Genomic DNA, 17,966 nt, shown 5'->3' with positions numbered 1-17,966 from the left:
ATCTGGGAGGTTCATTAATGGCCGGAGTGGGAAGATCATAAATTCCGTTTTGTCTAGATTTAGTTTCAGGAACCTAGCGGAGATCCAGGAGGAGTTGGCTGATAGACAGGAGGAGACCTTGTCCATGGTAGTGGTGGATATGTCAGGGGTGTGGAGGTAGATCTGGGTGTCATCTGCATACAGATGATAGTTAAAACCCATTGAGTAGATAACCTTGCCAATGGAGGATGTGTATAGGGAGAACAGTAGGGGGCCAAGGACCGAGCCTTAGGGGACTCCCACCGAGAGGTGGTTGGGGGTGGACAAGGACTCATTGAAGGAGGTCGTGAAGGAGCGGTTGGAGAGGTAGGATGAAAGCCAGGTCAGGGCAAGATTGCGAATGCCCATGGACTAAAGGGACTGGCGGAGTAGGGGATTATCTACTGTGTCAAAAGCTGCTGAAAGGTCAAGGAGGAGGAGAATGGAGTATTTACCTTCAGCTTTAGCTAAGGCAAGGTCATTGACCACTTTGGTGAAAGCAGTTTCGGTTGAGTGGGCAGGCCGAAATCCAGATTGCAGTGGGTCTAGCAGTAGTGAGTTGGCATTGAGGTACTGGGTCAGACGTTTGTGAACCAGACGCTCAAGGAGTTTTGAGGTAAAGGGGAGGAGGGAGATAGGGCAGTAGTTGGAGGGTAGCGAGGGGTCGAGGGAGGGTTTCTTGAGCAGGGGTAGTACAGTGGCCTGCTTGAAGTCTGAGGGGAAGGTGCCTGTGGATAGGGAGAGGTTAAACAGGGTAGTGAGGACTGGGGCCAATTCCGTGAAGTGATGCTGGAGTAAATCAGAAGGGATGGGGTCAAGGGGGGAAGTCGTGATATGGGAAGTCTGCAGTAGGTGGTTGACTTTCTCAGTGGTAGTAGGAGTGAAGGAGGTGAGGGGAGGATAGGGTGGAGGAGGAGCTTGTTGTATAATATACCAATTTATCACTAATTATTGATCAATATCATTCAATCTGATGAAAATAACTTTCAATTTATTCAAAAATGCATATACTGTGTAATATAAAATATAGCAATCAAATATCACATAAATTAGAACAATTTAGCTAGATCAATCTGTATAATACAGTGATTGTAACACATATATATATATATATATATATTCCTTGCGAGCTCTGCGTACCACATTCATATATTCACACTCACACAGACCTTCCAATGTGCATAAAAATTGTTCATTATGAAAAATTGGTAAAAAAATGTATATTAAAATAAAAATCTACATAGAACAGAATTTTTTCTTTGTTGTGTAAAAGAGTAAAATTGAAAAATTACTTTTGAGGAGATGGAATTTCTCTAAAATTAGTTTCTCAAGAGAGTTTCATGTTGATGATGAGGTATATTAATATGTATCAGTTCCTGGAGTTCAATCCTAAAATATGCAATCTGTAGTTTCCGCAGTCCAGTGTTATAGGAGTAGGATTATACTCACATCCCAAAGTGTACAGTCTGCAGTTAGATAGTATGGGGAATGTACTCACGCCCCTAATGTCCGATACCTCGGGTCAGAGCTCCGGCCAGTAGCTCATTGACTTGAATCTGCTTGCGGGCTGCGTCCTCGATCCGTCCACTGATCGGGTGCAATGCTTCCGGGTTGCTAGGTTGCTGCTATGTACGGCTCAGATACAGAGCGAACTTTCAAGCGTACCTGCCTAGGCTTTGAGAAAGGCGGCTGTAGACCGCTGAAATGCGTAAGCCCTTTGTACGCACTCCACGCTGTCCAAATATTGCCATAGGAACAAGGACTTTGTGACTACATTAATAAGCACGGCAGGTATGCTTGAAAGTACGCTCTGTATCTGAGCTGTACATAGCAGCAATCTAGCAACAGAGGACGCAACAGAGGACACGAGGAGTAGGTGACGTCACCGGAAGTGAACTAGCCGTGACCCGGAAGCATTGCACCCGATCAGTGGACGGATCAAGGACGCAGCCCGCAGGCGGATTCAAGTCAATGAGCTACCAGCCGGAGCTCTGACCCGAGGTATCGGACATTAGGGGCGTGAGTACATTCCCCATACTATCTAACTGCAGACTGTACGCTTTGGGATGTGAGTATAATCCTACTCCTATAACACTGGACTGCGGAAACTACAGATTGCATATTTTAGGATTGAACTCCAGGAACTGATACATATTAATATACCTCATCATCAACATGAAACTCTCTTGAGAAACTAATTTTAGAGAAATTCCATCTCCTCAAAAGTAATTTTTCAATTTTACTCTTTTACACAACAAAGAAAAAATTATGTTCTATATAGATTTTTATTTTAATATACATTTTTTACCAATTTTTCATAATGAACAATTTTTATGCACATTGGAAGGTCTGTGTGAGTGTGAATATATGAATGTGGTACGCAGAGCTCGCAAGGAATATATATATATGTGTGTTACAATCACTGTATTATACAGATTGATCTAGCTAAATTGTTCTAATTTATGTGATATTTGATTGCTATATTTTATATTACACAGTATATGCATTTTTGAATAAATTGAAAGTTATTTTCATCAGATTGAATGATATTGATCACTTATTAGTGATAAATTGGTATATTATACAACAGGCCCAGCGCGACTGGTCCTTGCTTTTATTTTGATATATTGTTTTGTATGGGGTGAGTGGATCCCCCTACTTTACCAGTTTGCAGCAGGGCAAGATAAGGCACGTTTATATAATACCTACATAAGCGCCCTCCAATCTTGGAGGAGGAGCTTGTTGGCAGGGGGTGGGAGGTGAAGATTGAAGATTGGATATTTCCTGACGGATGGAGACAATTTTGTTGGTGAAGTGGGTGGCTAAATCTGTGGCAGAGAGGGAGGAAACAAAGGGTGGGGGAGTGGGTTTAAGCAGGGAGTTGAAAGTGGCAAAAAGATGCCAGGGGTTGGAAGCTTGTGCTCCGATGAGCTTGGTAAAGTATTCCTGCTTCGCATGAGCAAGCAATTGTAGTAGGGGTGGATGAACACCCTGTAGAAAAAGTCACAGGAGACAAAAAAACGGGAGCCCAGTAGTGCAATATGTCAATGACCACAATAAAAGAAAATAAATTAGAAGCACTACTCACAAAGGGAGGTTGCTGGGGGCAACCAACCACAGGAAGCAGGTGGAGACAATAAACCCGACTCCACTCGGGGTGGTCCTAGCCAGAACCGGAAGGATGGTCGCTCTCTTAGTGGAAAAAGGGGGACAGAGTCCACTGTGGGGACTCCACTGGTGGTCTGCCACCTCCCCTTGGACAGGATGTGTTCGGGGGTATACTTCGCACGTAAAAGGGAAAGAGGCGCCCTGGTGTAATAAAAGCATCTAAAATCAGCTTAAAATTGAAAAGTGATATGAGGTAGCTTACCTCAATGACGAAACCTCTGTAGTTAATATAAGGGATTTTTATTATTATTAGCACAGGCAACGCGTTTCGCGGGTCTCGGCCAGCTTCATCAGGCCAGTAAAAGTGCCTACAATAGCAACAAGAACTCCTCAATATACTTGTACATGTATATCAAACATAATAGTAAAAAATGTTCTACCAAGATCATAAACATTGCATCATATCATATTGATCAAATTTTTAGATGCGTTTTTGTACATACATAATGTTTTTTTATAAATTATTATTATGTAAGAAAGAGTAATACTAATGATAATTGTTAGCAATAAAGATACTAATCACAATTAGTGATGGGCCGAACAGCCCGCCTGGCGAACCCCCCTGGGCCCCTCACCACCCCCGGGCCGCAACGACCCGGAGCAGCACACCCACGCCGCCCGGCGGAGCGCGCCCCGGACTGCGCCCCGCCGCCGGGCACCCCCCCGCGCACGAGCGCGACGCCACTCATGATGTCATGCACATGCGCAGAGAGCGCCCCACAACAGGAGCGCGACCCAGGACGCGCCCCGCCGGGTAGCGCAGGTGCACCACCACGGGCCACCGCGACCCGGAAGCAGCAAGAGGCCCATGGATTTAGAGATGCCCGCCGGCGAACGGCTCGGGAACCGCTCGCCACATCTCCAATCGCAATAAAGGAGGAAAACTTAATGTCTCAGAAAAAAAAAGGGAGTGGATTGAATAAAAATAAAAATTATAATAATAGTCGCTGCTTTATAAAATAAGTATCAACATTGTTGGTAACATTAATAATCCATAGTAAAAGTATATCGCTCATAAAATCATAATAAATCTATCATGAATTTATATAAACACAAATAACAATTAAGACTTGGCCAGCTATTGAATAAAAATATACACATAAGTCAGACTAAGGTGGTATATCATAGCTACATAAGCTATTCGATCACAGCGCTAGTTGTTCTTTAAAAAATAGACTGGTCACAAATGGGCTAAAAGAAAAGACACAGCATTTCATTGTTTGAGTAGGGTGGGTGAACAGCAGGGGGAGCGTTAGGTGGTCTGATGGAATGAGAGTCAGAGCACTTACCAAATAGAAAATATCATCTAGCATAGGGAGCCTCTGTAGGGGGCTCTGCAGAGCTGTGTTAAATAACGTCTGTAGTGTTTGAACAGCATGCTTGCTGAAAAAGGGGCGGTGGCGGAAGTTATTGATGATGTCATCACACAAAGGGCCGCCCACCGGAAATACTGGCGGCACCATTTTAGTTCTGGGCGATGTATAAGGAAAGGCTATTGAATGCCAGCACTTTGCTGTTCTAATAGAGAACATCCAGATGCTGGGGGAAAAATGTTTAGTAAATGGACACTAGATGGCAGCAGTGTTAACAATTCTTCAGTATAGATAGTGCTGGAAAAATATTTGGTATTTGTGCTTGTTATAAAAGCTATTCTTTAAAGAGATCTGCCTATACAGCCCAGCCTCTGTTGCTATCCCAAACCCCCCTAAGGTCCCCCTGCACTCTGCAATCCCTCATAAATCACAGCCACGCTGCTGACAAACAGCTTGTCAGAGCTGGCTGTGTTTATCTCTATAGTGTCAGTCTGCTGCTCTCCCCGCCTCCTGCAGAACTCCAGTCCCCGCCTGCATCCCTTCCCTCCCTGCTGATTGGAGGGAAGGGACGGGGGCAGGGACCGGACCTATGCAGGAGGCGGGGGAGCAGCTGAGACTGACACTACAAATGTAAACACAGCCTCACAGCATGGCTGTGATTTATGAGGGATTGCAGAGTGCAGGGAGACCTTAGTGGGGTTTGGGATAGCAACAGAGGCTGGGCTGTATAGGCAGATCCAGCCTCTGTATGCAGATAACATTCTTTAAACACACCTCGGGTTCTCTTTAAACATAGGCGATTGTTAGTAATAGGTGGCTTATAGTGAATTCTCAAGGTTGGTCTGAACTTCACTATCTCAATTGGAACCAATTTTACTAATTACATTATATTAATAATACTAAAATAGTGAATAATAATTATTATGCTAAATTATTACAGAATGCTATAAGTGCATCTTGTTGGTATCAGGTGGGGTATCAAAATGTGCTCATAGATTTATTAACAAATGTGCATGAAATAATATTTTTGTTATGAAAAATGATAATAAAAATAATTAATATAAAAAAAAATTAAATATATAATAATAAATAAATATGTTTCAGAGACATCATTATAGTGCCGTCATATATGCATAGTGCGTGTTGTGCTTGTCATTTAATAGCTACTAGCTCATAAGGGTTACTATTGGGGAATAGGAATTGGAGAGGTGGAGGAGACAGTTGGAAACTAGGAAGTGTAAGTATCTGGTCCAAGGGGAAATTATGTATGGACAGAGTTGGTAGATAGTATATCTTATGGGGATACGTATAGTGAGCTGGACCTCTGAGTTAAAAATTGTGCTCTAAACATTCATTTAAACCCTCTGGTTTGAGGGTTCTCAATCTGAAGATCCAGAACATCTCTCTTGCCCGCAACCGAGCTATTCGATCGGAGCAGGAGGGATTGTCGGATATATGTTCTATGGGCATGAAGAATAGTGTTTTTGGATCCGAGTTGTGGCACTCCGCGAAGTGCCTTGAGAGACTGTGTTTGGTATATGCGTTGGTGATGTTCCTTCTATGTTGGCCGAGTCTGGCTCTTATTTGCTGAGTGGTACGTCCAACGTACTATTTTTTACAGGGGCAAGTGATGAAGTAAATAATATGGGTGGTGCTGCAGTGGAATGAATGGGTGATTTCATGAGTCTTGTGTGATTTCACAAATGAAGGAAAGTTGCCCTGGATGCAGATATTCACAGGCCAGACATTTAGATGACTTGCATTTTTGTATATTTGGAGTGGTATTTGAACTAGGTGCATGGGATACTAGTGCTCGTGGTCTGCTAGGGGCTACAATGTTTTTGAGGGTTTTTGCTCTTCTGAAGACCAGCTTGGGTTTAGCCTCTAGTTTGGGGCAGAGGTAGGGATCCTTTAATAGGGTTGGCCAATGCTTGTTGATTATAGATCTAATATTTTTGTGCTTAGAGCTAAAGCGAGTAATGAAGGTGGGTTGAGAGTCTGGGATTTCGTCTTTTTTAGTTTTTGTCTTTAGGAGGGTCTCCTGGTCAAGTTGACTAGCTCTATGTCTTGCGGATTGAATAAGTTGTTTTGGAAATGATCGCTCTAAGAACTTATTTTCCAGATTGTCTGCTTGGGTGTCATATATAGATAAATCGTAGCAGTTCTTACGTATATGTCTAAACTGCCCGAAAGGTATATTGGTCTTCCAAGGCTTATGATGCGAACTCCCATAATGTACATAGGAGTTCGCATCAACCTTCTTGAAAAAGGTTTTTGATTTGACCACCCCATCCACAATGTACAGTGTCACATCTAGATAGTCGATGGTAAGTGGGTTTGTGTCCATGGTGAATTTTAGTCCCCAATCATTGTTGTTGATGGATTCTACAAAGTTCTCTATGGTGATGGTCTCTCCTTCCCACACGAGGATGATGTCATCTATATATCTATAGTACTTTATAATATTATTGCGATATGGAGTTTGAGTCAAAAATAATTGTTCAAAGAGACCCATCGTAAGATTTGCGAAGGACGGAGCTAGATTGGCCCCCATCGCTGTACCCCTGGTTTGTAAATACGTTGTTTCCTGAAATGTGAAGATGTTGTGAGTGAATATGAACTGAGTTGCTTGAAGGAGAAAGTTTTTTTAAGGGATAGGCATAGTAGTGTCAGAATATAGAAAATAGGCTATGGATTGTAGACCCACTTTGTGTCTAATATTAGTATAAAGAGCAGTGACATCCAGTGTCACCCAGTGGTAATTTGGTGACCATCTGAATGAAGTAAATGCTTGAATGAGTTGACTGGAATCTTTTAGATAGGAAGGAAGTGTGATTACATATTTTTGCAGAAAATGATCTATGTATTCAGATAAGGGAGAGGTTAGGGATCCAATGCCAGAAATAATGGGCCGGCCAGGGGGGTTTATTAATGATTTATGGATTTTTGGAAGAAAATGAAAAAATGGTATTTTAGGGTTTGTAATGGTGAGAAAATCTTTTCTTTTCCTTTGAAATTATGCCATCTTTTAGTGCTGTGGATATTAAATTATCATATTGTTTTTTATATTGTTGTGATGGATCATAGGATAATGTGGTATAATATTCTGGATCGTGTAGCAATCGGTGGGCCTCTGTCACATAGTCCACCTTGTTCATAATGACAATCCCCCCCTCCCCCCTTGTCAGCCGCCTTTATCACTATTTCAGTATTGTTCTTTAGGGAATTTAGAGTGGTCTGTTCGATTCTGGTGCGGTTGGATTTTGTTACAACTTGTTCTTTCTCTAAACGTCTTAAATCTTCCAAGACGGAAAGGTAGAAGGTTTCTACATGTGGGCCTCTGTAAGATGTAGGATAAAATTGGGATTTTTTCTTAAATTCTGTGTGAATGTATTTTTCCATGTAAAAGGTATCCAGATTCAAAATTGCATCGGGGCAATCAGTGTGTTCATTTGTGAATATTGGTTGGAGATTGGAGGGATTAGCAGAATTGGATTTTTTGAGATCTTTCATCATAAAGTATCTTTTTAGTGTAATTTTTCTTGTAAAAGCATTGAGGTCAACAAATAGTTCGAATAGATTAGATGTTTTTGTTGGACAAAAAGAAAGGCCGCGGCTGAGAACTTGTATTTCAGTTTGAGTAAGGAGGTGGGAGAAGAGATTAAAAATGGATGTGTGTTGTGCAGAGGGATTTGGTTGAGTTGTTTCTATTTGGATTTGTTCCCCATGATGCCCCTTCTTTTTGCTGCCCCTTCTGCCACATTTTCGGGGCTGGAGGTGGGTCTCTTTTGGGCCTTGGGGATTTGTGGTTTGGCTAGTTGGTTTTGTGGCAGAGGATTTGGAAGAAGAGGGCGGAGTGGGGGGTCCTTGGTAAGGAGGGTCGGAAGTTCTAAAAAAGATGGAGTGTCAGATTCAGATGAGGAGGAGGTGAGTAAGGATGAGGAATTTTTATCAGGATATGAAGTTTAAATGCCATGAAAGTATTCAGGAATCGTGGAATGGGACTTGGTCCGGACAGATGGTATGGGATTGGAGCGGGGAAGGGACACAGGAGGTGATCCTGATGGGGGGGATTTTTGGGGGTGAGATGAGCAATATACTTTTACTATGGATTATTAATGTTACCAACAATGTTGATACTTATTTTATAAAGCAGCGACTATTATTATAATTTTTATTTTTATTCAATCCACTCCCCTATTTTTTTTTTTTGAGACATTAAGTTTTCCTCCTTTATTGCGATTGGAGATGTGCCGAGCGGTTCCCGAGCTGTTCGCCGGCGGGCATCTCTAAATCCATGGGCCTCTTGCTGCTTCCGGGTTGCGGTGGCCCGGGGTGGTGCGCCTGCGCTGCCCGGCGGGGCGCATCCTGGGTCGCGCTCCTGTTGCGGGGCGCTCTCTGTGCATGTGCGTGACGTCATGAGTGACGTCGCGCTCGTGCGTGGGGGGTGCCCGGCAGCGGGGCGCAGTCTGGGGCGCGCTCCGGCGGGCGGCACGGGCGTGCTGCTCCGGGTCGTTGCGGCCCGGGGGTGGTGAGGGGCCCAGGGGGGTTCGCCAGGCGGGCTGTTTGGCCCATCACTAATTGTGATTAGTATCTTTATTGCTAACAATTATCATTTTACTGGCCTGATGAACGCGTTGCCTGTGCTAATAAAAATCCCTTGTATTAACTACAGAGGTTTCGTCATTGAGGTAAGCTAACTCATATCACTTTTCGATTTTAAGCTGATTTTAGATGCTTTTATTACACCAGGGCGCCTCTTTCCCTTTTACGTGCTTCGCATGAGCAAGGGCAGTGTGGAACTGCAGCAGGTTAGTCCTGTATGGTAGGAAATCCTGGTTAAGTCGAGTTTTCCTCCATTTCCGTCCAGTGGGGCATGTTTCCCTCTGGAAGTTGCGAGTATGGGTAGTGCACCAGGGCTGGGGGTTAGAGGGGCAGTTGTGGCGGAATATTGGTGGAGCAGCTTTCTCTAGGGCTGATTAGAGAGTTTGGCGATACTGAGCTGCAGCAAGATTAGGACAGGTTAGGGTGGGGAGAGTGGAGGAGAAGGCATGGAGGGGGTCAGCAAGGATGCTAGGGTTGAGCTTGCGTAGGTCTTGCTGCCATCGACCAGGTAGGTGGGTAGTTTGGAGGTGCCTTCCATCAGCAGGTTGAAGGTGAGAAGGTAATGGTCTGAGGGTGGAAAGGGTGCGATGTCAAGGTTTGCAATGGTGGTGGATTTTGTGAATATAAGGTTGAGAATGTGGTGTGTTGTACTAGGCCAAGTGAGTTGGCTATGGTGAGTAGCTGGGTCACAACGGAGTTCTGGGGTTCATCAATGGGAATATTGAAATCCCCGAGGATGATGGTGGGGAGGTCAGAGGAGCGGATGTGTGGGAGCCAGGAGGCAAGGTCATCGAGAAATTGTGATGTGGAGCCTGGAGGGCGGTATAAGACTGCAACAATGGCAGGGAGTGGCTGGTAGAGGTGGATGGTGTGGGCCTCGAATGATGTGAATTGTAGGGAGGTAGGTGGGGTGAGGACACGGAAGGTGCAAGATGGGGAGAGGAGCAGATCCACCCCTTCCCCGATCCTGTTGTCTGGTCTGGGGGTGTGACTGAGGTGAAGCCCACCATAGGAGAGAGCAGCCTCTGCGGCAGACTCAGAAGGGGTGAGCCATGTCTCAGTGAGTGCGAGGATGGTGAGGGATTTGGAGAGGAAGAGGTCGTGGACTGCTGTAAGTTTATTGCGGACAGATCTGGCATTTCAGAGACCGCAGGGAAGGGGGAGCATGCATTTGTGGGTGGGATGGATGGAAATAAGGTTGGGACGAGGATGGATGTTTACGTTATATGTGGACAGAGGGCTGTAAAGTGTGTGAAGCAGGCGAGCTGGGGATGCTTGTCCGGCAGCAAGCTGTGACCCAGGGTTAGGTATCACCAGCTGCAAGTAAGAGCAGGAGGGAGAGAGTAAGCAAATGTGAATGGGATTTAAATGTCTGTGAGGTTTTTGAGCTGCTGGGGGGAGAGAGAGATTTCAGGAGAGCTAACAGTTCATGAGAAGCTGAGGAAGGTGAGGAAAGCAGAGCAGGTGAAATTAATATGGAGTGTGGTACACTGGGAGGATGCATGTTGCAATGCAATTTGTAGATGTTTGCAGACATTTGCAGACAGGCAGAACATAAGAAAAAGTTCAGTAAACATGGTAAGGGTCTCTGATTATAACCAGAAAATTTCCAACCACTAAACTGCCTCAACTCAGTTGCTATGGGAACACAGCACATTTACCTAATAGTGGCACATGCATTACCAGCATAACCACAGCAATGCATGCATTTCCCCGGTATATATGCACATGGCAACTTTATAGCTGTTTAGTGCATCAGGGCCTTTCTTGCAAAGAGGAGTACTGGTACCAAATGTAAACACCTGGAGATAAACACAATTGAGACTGCATATTAGTTAAGCTTAGGCACTACTTTAGAAGGGTTAGGGGCTTAGGGTTGAGAGATTATGTACAGTATATCAATTAGGTTTAGGGGGTAAGTGATTGGTGTAATGAAGACGCTGCATGCTTGATTCACACAACCATATGGGAGAAATATCTTGTGACTCGCATGCGTGTAAATCCAGTCTCACTCTCACTCCAGGCCAGATATAGATGTCTGAGTACACAGGTTCAGTTACCACAAAGCAGGAGCTTTCTGGGTTGCTAAAAAATTAAGCATACAGGTCCCCTTTCTACAAGTGCTGTCATACTCAAATGGAAGTGGGTGCATACTGCTATGCATGTGTACCGTCACACGGGGCTTTATGGTTTTGGTTGGCATCCCACACACATTTGTGTGCCTTCTCATGAGTATTTCAGTGCAAATGCTGGAAAGGTGCACTAGAGTAGTCACCCTCACCACATACTGCTGAGCCATGGATTTAAGGGAAAGGCGTGATAGGTGCATATGCACAGATGCATGAACAATAAATGTCATGCCAACATCGTACGCAGGGCCGGATTTGTACTTTTTACCGCCCTAGGCCAACTATATCTTCTGTATGGTTGTTATTTCTTTGTGCCCCAATGAGAATTCTACTTACTTTCCATCATTGGATATCACAGACAATAACTATTTCAGTAATATGCGTATAGATTATAAATTATGTTTTCCTTAAGAACTTTTATGTTATGTTTGCGATCTCGTTAATGATGGACCCATTGTGTCTCCATCTGAGTTAAGGTGGCCACACACGATACAATAAAATGATCAGATTTTACGGCAATTCGATAAAAATGATCGGATCTCTCGAAAAAAAACGAAAGCTTTTTTTTCATTCGACTGAAAAATCCGATCGGATTTCCCGTTTTTATCGATTCGGAATGCCAGATATTTTTCTTCAATCTTTCTGAAGATTGTATAGTGTGTGGTAGATTGCCAATTTATTAATATACACACCCTAGCAATTTTCTCAGAGTTTCTAATCATTTTTATCATAATTGGGGAAAAATTGAACATAGGTGTGTGGTACATTGGTCATATTTTTGAAATGTTACAATCCGTCAGAAAAATTGATTGCAATTCTTAAATTGAACAGATATTTAAAAAATTGTATGGTGTGTGGCCACCTTTAGGCTAATGTGTACCTGCAGGATAGAGCTTACAGGACTTGCAGGGATGACACAAGTACAGGACAGAGTGTTCAAAGGTTAAAGCTGTCCTTGTAGATAGGGATGGCTGTATAGAACAGCTTTACTGCCTCTCACTGAGCCGCCCCTAAATTTCTGGTGCCCTAGGCCATGGCCTATGTGGCCTTGCCAGAAATCCGGCCCTGATCGTACGAGAGGTATCGGCGCAGGAGACTTGGGCGCAGGATTCAGCTGGTATATGGCTGATCCTGCTGCTGCACAAGTTCCCGGCCGTGCTAAATACTATTCCCTCTCCAGGCCGCCATGGATGGTGGTGAATGAAATAATTCAGCTTCCAGCAATTGCTGGAAGCCGAATTATTGTGTTTTAAAAGTAACTTCAGCTCCATCTTCTGACGGCGCCAAAGTTACTCCCTGTACGCCCGAGGCTCCTGCGCTGGATTCACTGTGCTCGTGCCAACAAGCTTTCAATGTGCCCTGACCTTCAGCTTGTGATATCAACTTAACTTGTCCTCACCCTGCCCCGACGTTAGCCAGTTGCCTCTACTCTGCAAGAGCTGACTTTAGCTTATTTACTGACTCACTTACCACTTTTTGGAGACCAGTTTCATCACCTACCTGTGTAGTTTGTCTGCCTCTTTTGCAGCATCTCCTGCTTTTTCTGTCATGGTATAATCCATGTGGTTGTGACTATTGTGAAAATGTGTATATTGCAAAATGACTATATTTTATCAACTCCAATAGATTTTTGTATGAATTTTGAGCAAAAAATGTAAAAATGGTAGAAATGTAAGTCTATCCATATTGGTGGATGAAAATGCTGCAAGGGCATGTGTTGCTGTGATCATTACAAAAACACAGGTGAAGATCAAAAGGTCTCTGATCCTACATGGTAAACGTGCTATAATGTGTGTGAACTGCAGTGGACACTGTGCACATTATAACATTCACGTTTATTCAAAGCCTTCATGCAAAAAGTTAGTATAACGTGATTTGCTACAATGCAGAATTGTGAACAGGCCCATAGAATGGTATGGGCAGTGAGCTGATATGTGGAATTATTATGAAATTCAATGGATATACAGTGGAGGAAATAATTATTTGACCCCTCACTGATTTTGTAAGTTTGTCCAATGACAAAGAAATGAAAAGTCTCAGAACAGTATCATTTCAATGGTAGGTTTATTTTAACAGTGGCAGATAGCACATCAAAAGGACAATCGAAAAAATAACCTTAAATAAAAGATAGCAACTGATTTGCATTCCATTGAGTGAAATAAGTTTTTGAACCCCTACCAACCATTAAGAGTTCTGGCTCCCACAGAGTGGTTAGACACTTCTACTCAATTAGTCACCCTCATTAAGGACACCTGTCTTAACTAGTCACCTGTATAAAAGACACCTGTCCACAGAATCAATCAATCAAGCAGACTCCAAACTCTCCAACATGGGAAAGACCAAAGAGCTGTCCAAGGATGTCAGAGACAAAATTGTAGACCTGCACAAGGCTGGAATGGGCTACAAAACCATTAGCAAGAAGCTGGGAGAGAAGGTGACAACTGTTGGTGCGATTGTTCGAAAATGGAAGGAGCACAAAATGACCATCAATCGACCTCGCTCTGGGGCTCCACGCAAGATCTCACCTTGTGAGGTGTCAATGGTTCTGAGAAAGGTGAAAAAGCATCCTAGAACTACACGGGAGGAGTTAGTGAATGACCTCAAATTAGCAGGGACCACAGTCACCAAGATAACCATTGGAAACACATTACACCGCAATGGATTAAAATCCTGCAGGGCTCGCAAGGTCCCCCTGCTCAAGAAGGCACATGTGCAGGCCCGTCTGAAGTTTGCCAATGAACACCTGAATGATTCTGTGAGTGACTGGGAGAAGGTGCTGTGGTCTGATGAGACCAAAATAGAGCTCTTTGGCATTAACTCAACTCGCTGTGTTTGGAAGAAGAAAAATGCTGCCTATGACCCCCAAAACACCGTCCCCACCGTCAAGCATAGGGGTGGAAACAATTTGCTTTGGGGGTGTTTTTCTGCTAAGGGCACAGGTCAACTTAATCGCATTAATGGGAAAATGGACGGAGCCATGTATCGTGAAATCCTGAACAACAACCTCCTTCCCTCTGCCAGGAAATTGAAAATGGGTCGTGGATGGGTGTTCCAGCACGACAATGACCCAAAACATACAGCAAAGGCAACAAAGGAGTGACTCAAGAAGAAGCACATTAAGGTCATGGAGTGGCCTAGTCAGTCTCAGGACCTTAATCCAATAGAAAACCTATGGAGGGAACTCAAGCTCAGAGTTGCACAGAGACAGCCTCGAAACCTTAGGGATTTAGAGATGATCTGCAAAGAGGAGTGGACCAACATTCCTCCTAAAATGCGTGCAAACTTGGTCATCAATTACAAGAAACGTTTGACCTCTGTGCTTGCAAACAAGGGTTTTTCCACTAAGTATTAAGTCTTTTATTGTTAGAGGGTTCAAAAACTTATTTCACTCAATGAAATGCAAATCAGTTGCTATCTTTTATTTAAAGAGAATCTGTATTGTTAAAATCGCACAAAAGTAAACATACCAGTGCGTTAGGGGACATCTCCTATTACCCTCTGTCACAATTTCGCCGCTCCTCGCCGCATTAAAAGTGGTTAAAAACAGTTTTAAAAAGTTTGTTTATAAACAAACAAAATGGCCACCAAAACAGGAAGTAGATTGATGTACAGTATGTCCACACATAGAAAATACATCCATACACAAGCAGGCTGTATACAGCCATCCTTTTGAATCTCAAGAGATCATTTGTGTGTCTCTTTCCCCCTGCAGCTATCTTCCACTGAAGTGTCAGGCTATTTCTTCCTGCAGAGTGCAGACAGCTGTGCCTGTATGTAATTCCTCAGTATGTGAAAGCCCAGCCAGCTCAGAGGAGGATTTATCCAGCTTGTAAAAGATAATAGAACAGAGAGAAGCTGCACTAATCTAAATATCACCTAGGCAGTGTGCAGAGAGGGTCCTGGATGGGGGAGTTCATAGCAGAACCACAACACTGAAGAACTTGGCAGCCTTCCAGACACAGGCCTGACAAGTCTGACAAGAGAGAGATAAGTTGATTTATTACAGAGATGGTGATAGTAGAACGTGCTGCAGTAAGCCAGAACACATTAGAATAGCTTTTGGAACTTGTAGGATGAAAAAAAACAGGATGCAATTTTTGTTACGGAGTCTCTTTAAGGTTATTTTTTCGATTTTCCTTTTGATGTGCTATCTGCCACTGTTAAAATAAACCTACCATTGAAATGATACTGTTCTGAGACTTTTCATTTCTTTGTCATTGGACAAACTTACAAAATCAGTGAGGGGTCAAATAATTATTTCCTCCACTGTAGTGTGAATGCTTCCTAAGGGGGTCACACTCTTTCTTTTCTCACCTTGTCCCGATTTTGCCACACTGCATGTGTGCTGCTTATGCATGTGGGTGTTATAAAAATCTGCTCACCACGCGTTACATGGTATGACATCAGCCTTTTTTTTCTAAATAAATAATGTGGACAACCTGCCACAGTCTAGTATGCCTGATGAATTGGGATGCAAATAAGCTACCTTGCATGCAAATTTCATGCAAATGAAATACAGCTTGAAATTGGCCTCAAATGTCTTTCCCACGAAATTTGATTGACCCTATTCCAAGTGGTATAGAATGATTCACTTTTCACTGAGGCTTAGTTCACATTATAAATCGCAAGAGTTTAGCACTTTTGTGAGCGTTTTTGAAGCAATTTTACTGGCGTTTTTTGAGGGATTTGCATTTCTCTTTGAGCTTTTCTGTTTGAAGACAATCAGGAAGTGAACTCCTTGACCTGTAACTGAATGTCTTGTAATGTAATTCCAATTTTAACGAGAAGCGCTCACAAAACAGCTTTTCCAAGTGCTTTTAAAGTGCTTTGTGATTTTCCTATACCTTCAATTGAAGCACAAACACTCAGAAAAAGAATGGTGCAGGACCCACATTTGCAGGACTAATTGCTTAGCGATTGCATTTTGTAGTTTGAACTAGGCCTTAGTAAGCTTATGATGACCTGAAGAATTGCTTTTGGTGATTCTTTAGCTTATCAATTAAGACCTGCAAAATACCCAAGCGGCTCGGGGTGACCCAAAAGGAAAGTATAGGGAACTAAAAGAGACAGAAAAGCCCTCCTATTGCTTAGTATCATTTGCCTTCTTAAAACAGAAGGTATTTGGCATAATTTAGTTTTAAGTGAACATCTGTAAGACCTGGTTATTTAATTTTGGTATTTATTTTGAATACATTTTGCTTGCAGTGTCCAGTAGAGTAGAAGGAGAGACGGTGCACCGCTTCTTCAAAATACCCCCACTGCTATGTACCTGCTATTCCCCCCCCCCCCCCCCCCCCCCCGGAATAAAGGAATTTTAAAGAAGCGGTGCCCTGTCTCTCCTTCTGCTCTACTGGATACTACAAGACTGCGGATGTGCACGCTCTGCGTTCCAGCTCTGGTGTGTTTGCCCTGCTGCATTTAGTGCCAAGTACTGTTTGGCACTAAATCATAATCCACATTTTGCTTGCAGTGTGCAGAAAATGTGTTATAAATATATACAGATAAAATAAAAGTAAGGTAAGATGAGATAACGCATGAGGTAAATTCCTTGCAGTTCACAGATCTCCACACCATAGAGCATGTGAGGCAGTGGAGCTGTTACATTATTCGTAAAAACAGAATGAACGGAATTAAACAAGCATTTTTTTTTTCTAATGGGAAATCACACAGCTTAAATTAATTGAGGGGCGGTCTAAATTAATTAAGAAGGAGGTTTAAATGTAATGTTCATTGATTTTTTTTTTCATTTGATGCATATGTCAGCCACTGTAAAAAATTGCTAATACTGCTCAAAGCATCTCCACAGATGGAGCTTTAGATTACTTTAGGAAGGAATGCATCTGTCTATGCAAATTTCCAAGAGAGAGAAATAAGAATATGTAAGTAATCATAATGTCAACCGCATGACCTAATTCTTTCAAACATATACCTTCTTAACAAATAAACTGGATATTAATACAGAATATATTCCTTCTGAAAGCCACTGACTCATTTTCATTTGACACTGATATTTATTGATGACGTTCTAAATTTCCCAATAGCCTCAACACAGATGAGAATATCATGTCGGACAACTTGCAGTTTCAGGGCAATATGGAACTGATTTGCATTTCTTTATTGCACCCAACAATAACATCTACTGCAGCCACTTATTATGGGATTTTATTTAACTTTGTTACCACAGAAATATTTTCGTACAACTATGGTTATGGTGTTATGAGAAACTTGCAAGCATATTTTTCTGCACTAGCTATACTGTAGCTGAAGTTGCTGTTCTTGTAAGAGCTCAGACAATTGGGGTCGGGAGAGGAGTTGTCAGTATATACAATCTGATTCAACTGATTTTGGTGCCTGCATAATTTATGTGCCAAACCCATCATATGAGAAGGATAAGATATAACTGTCAAATTATAACAGTTGTAGCTAGACTGGAGATTTGGCACGCAGCAAACCTGATGCAAGCGTATCACATCATGCAAATTAAATTTGCCAAACAAACTGAACAAAGATTTGATATATATATATATATATATATATATATATATATATATATATATATATATATACACAGTATATATATCTTGTATGGATCTATCGCAGTGAGCAAGTGCCAGCGGCGCGAAACGGTCGTCTGCAGAGGACCACAGGCTTGGTGTCCACTTAGCCGCTGTTAGCATTGTCTGACAACTTGACTGTGAGTGCCTTTCTATACTTTTTACCTATTTTTGATACA

Source organism: Hyperolius riggenbachi, chromosome 3 (assembly GCF_040937935.1).
Source record: "Hyperolius riggenbachi isolate aHypRig1 chromosome 3, aHypRig1.pri, whole genome shotgun sequence".
Taxonomy (NCBI): Eukaryota; Metazoa; Chordata; class Amphibia; order Anura; family Hyperoliidae; genus Hyperolius; species Hyperolius riggenbachi.
This window is presented reverse-complemented; position numbering follows the sequence as displayed.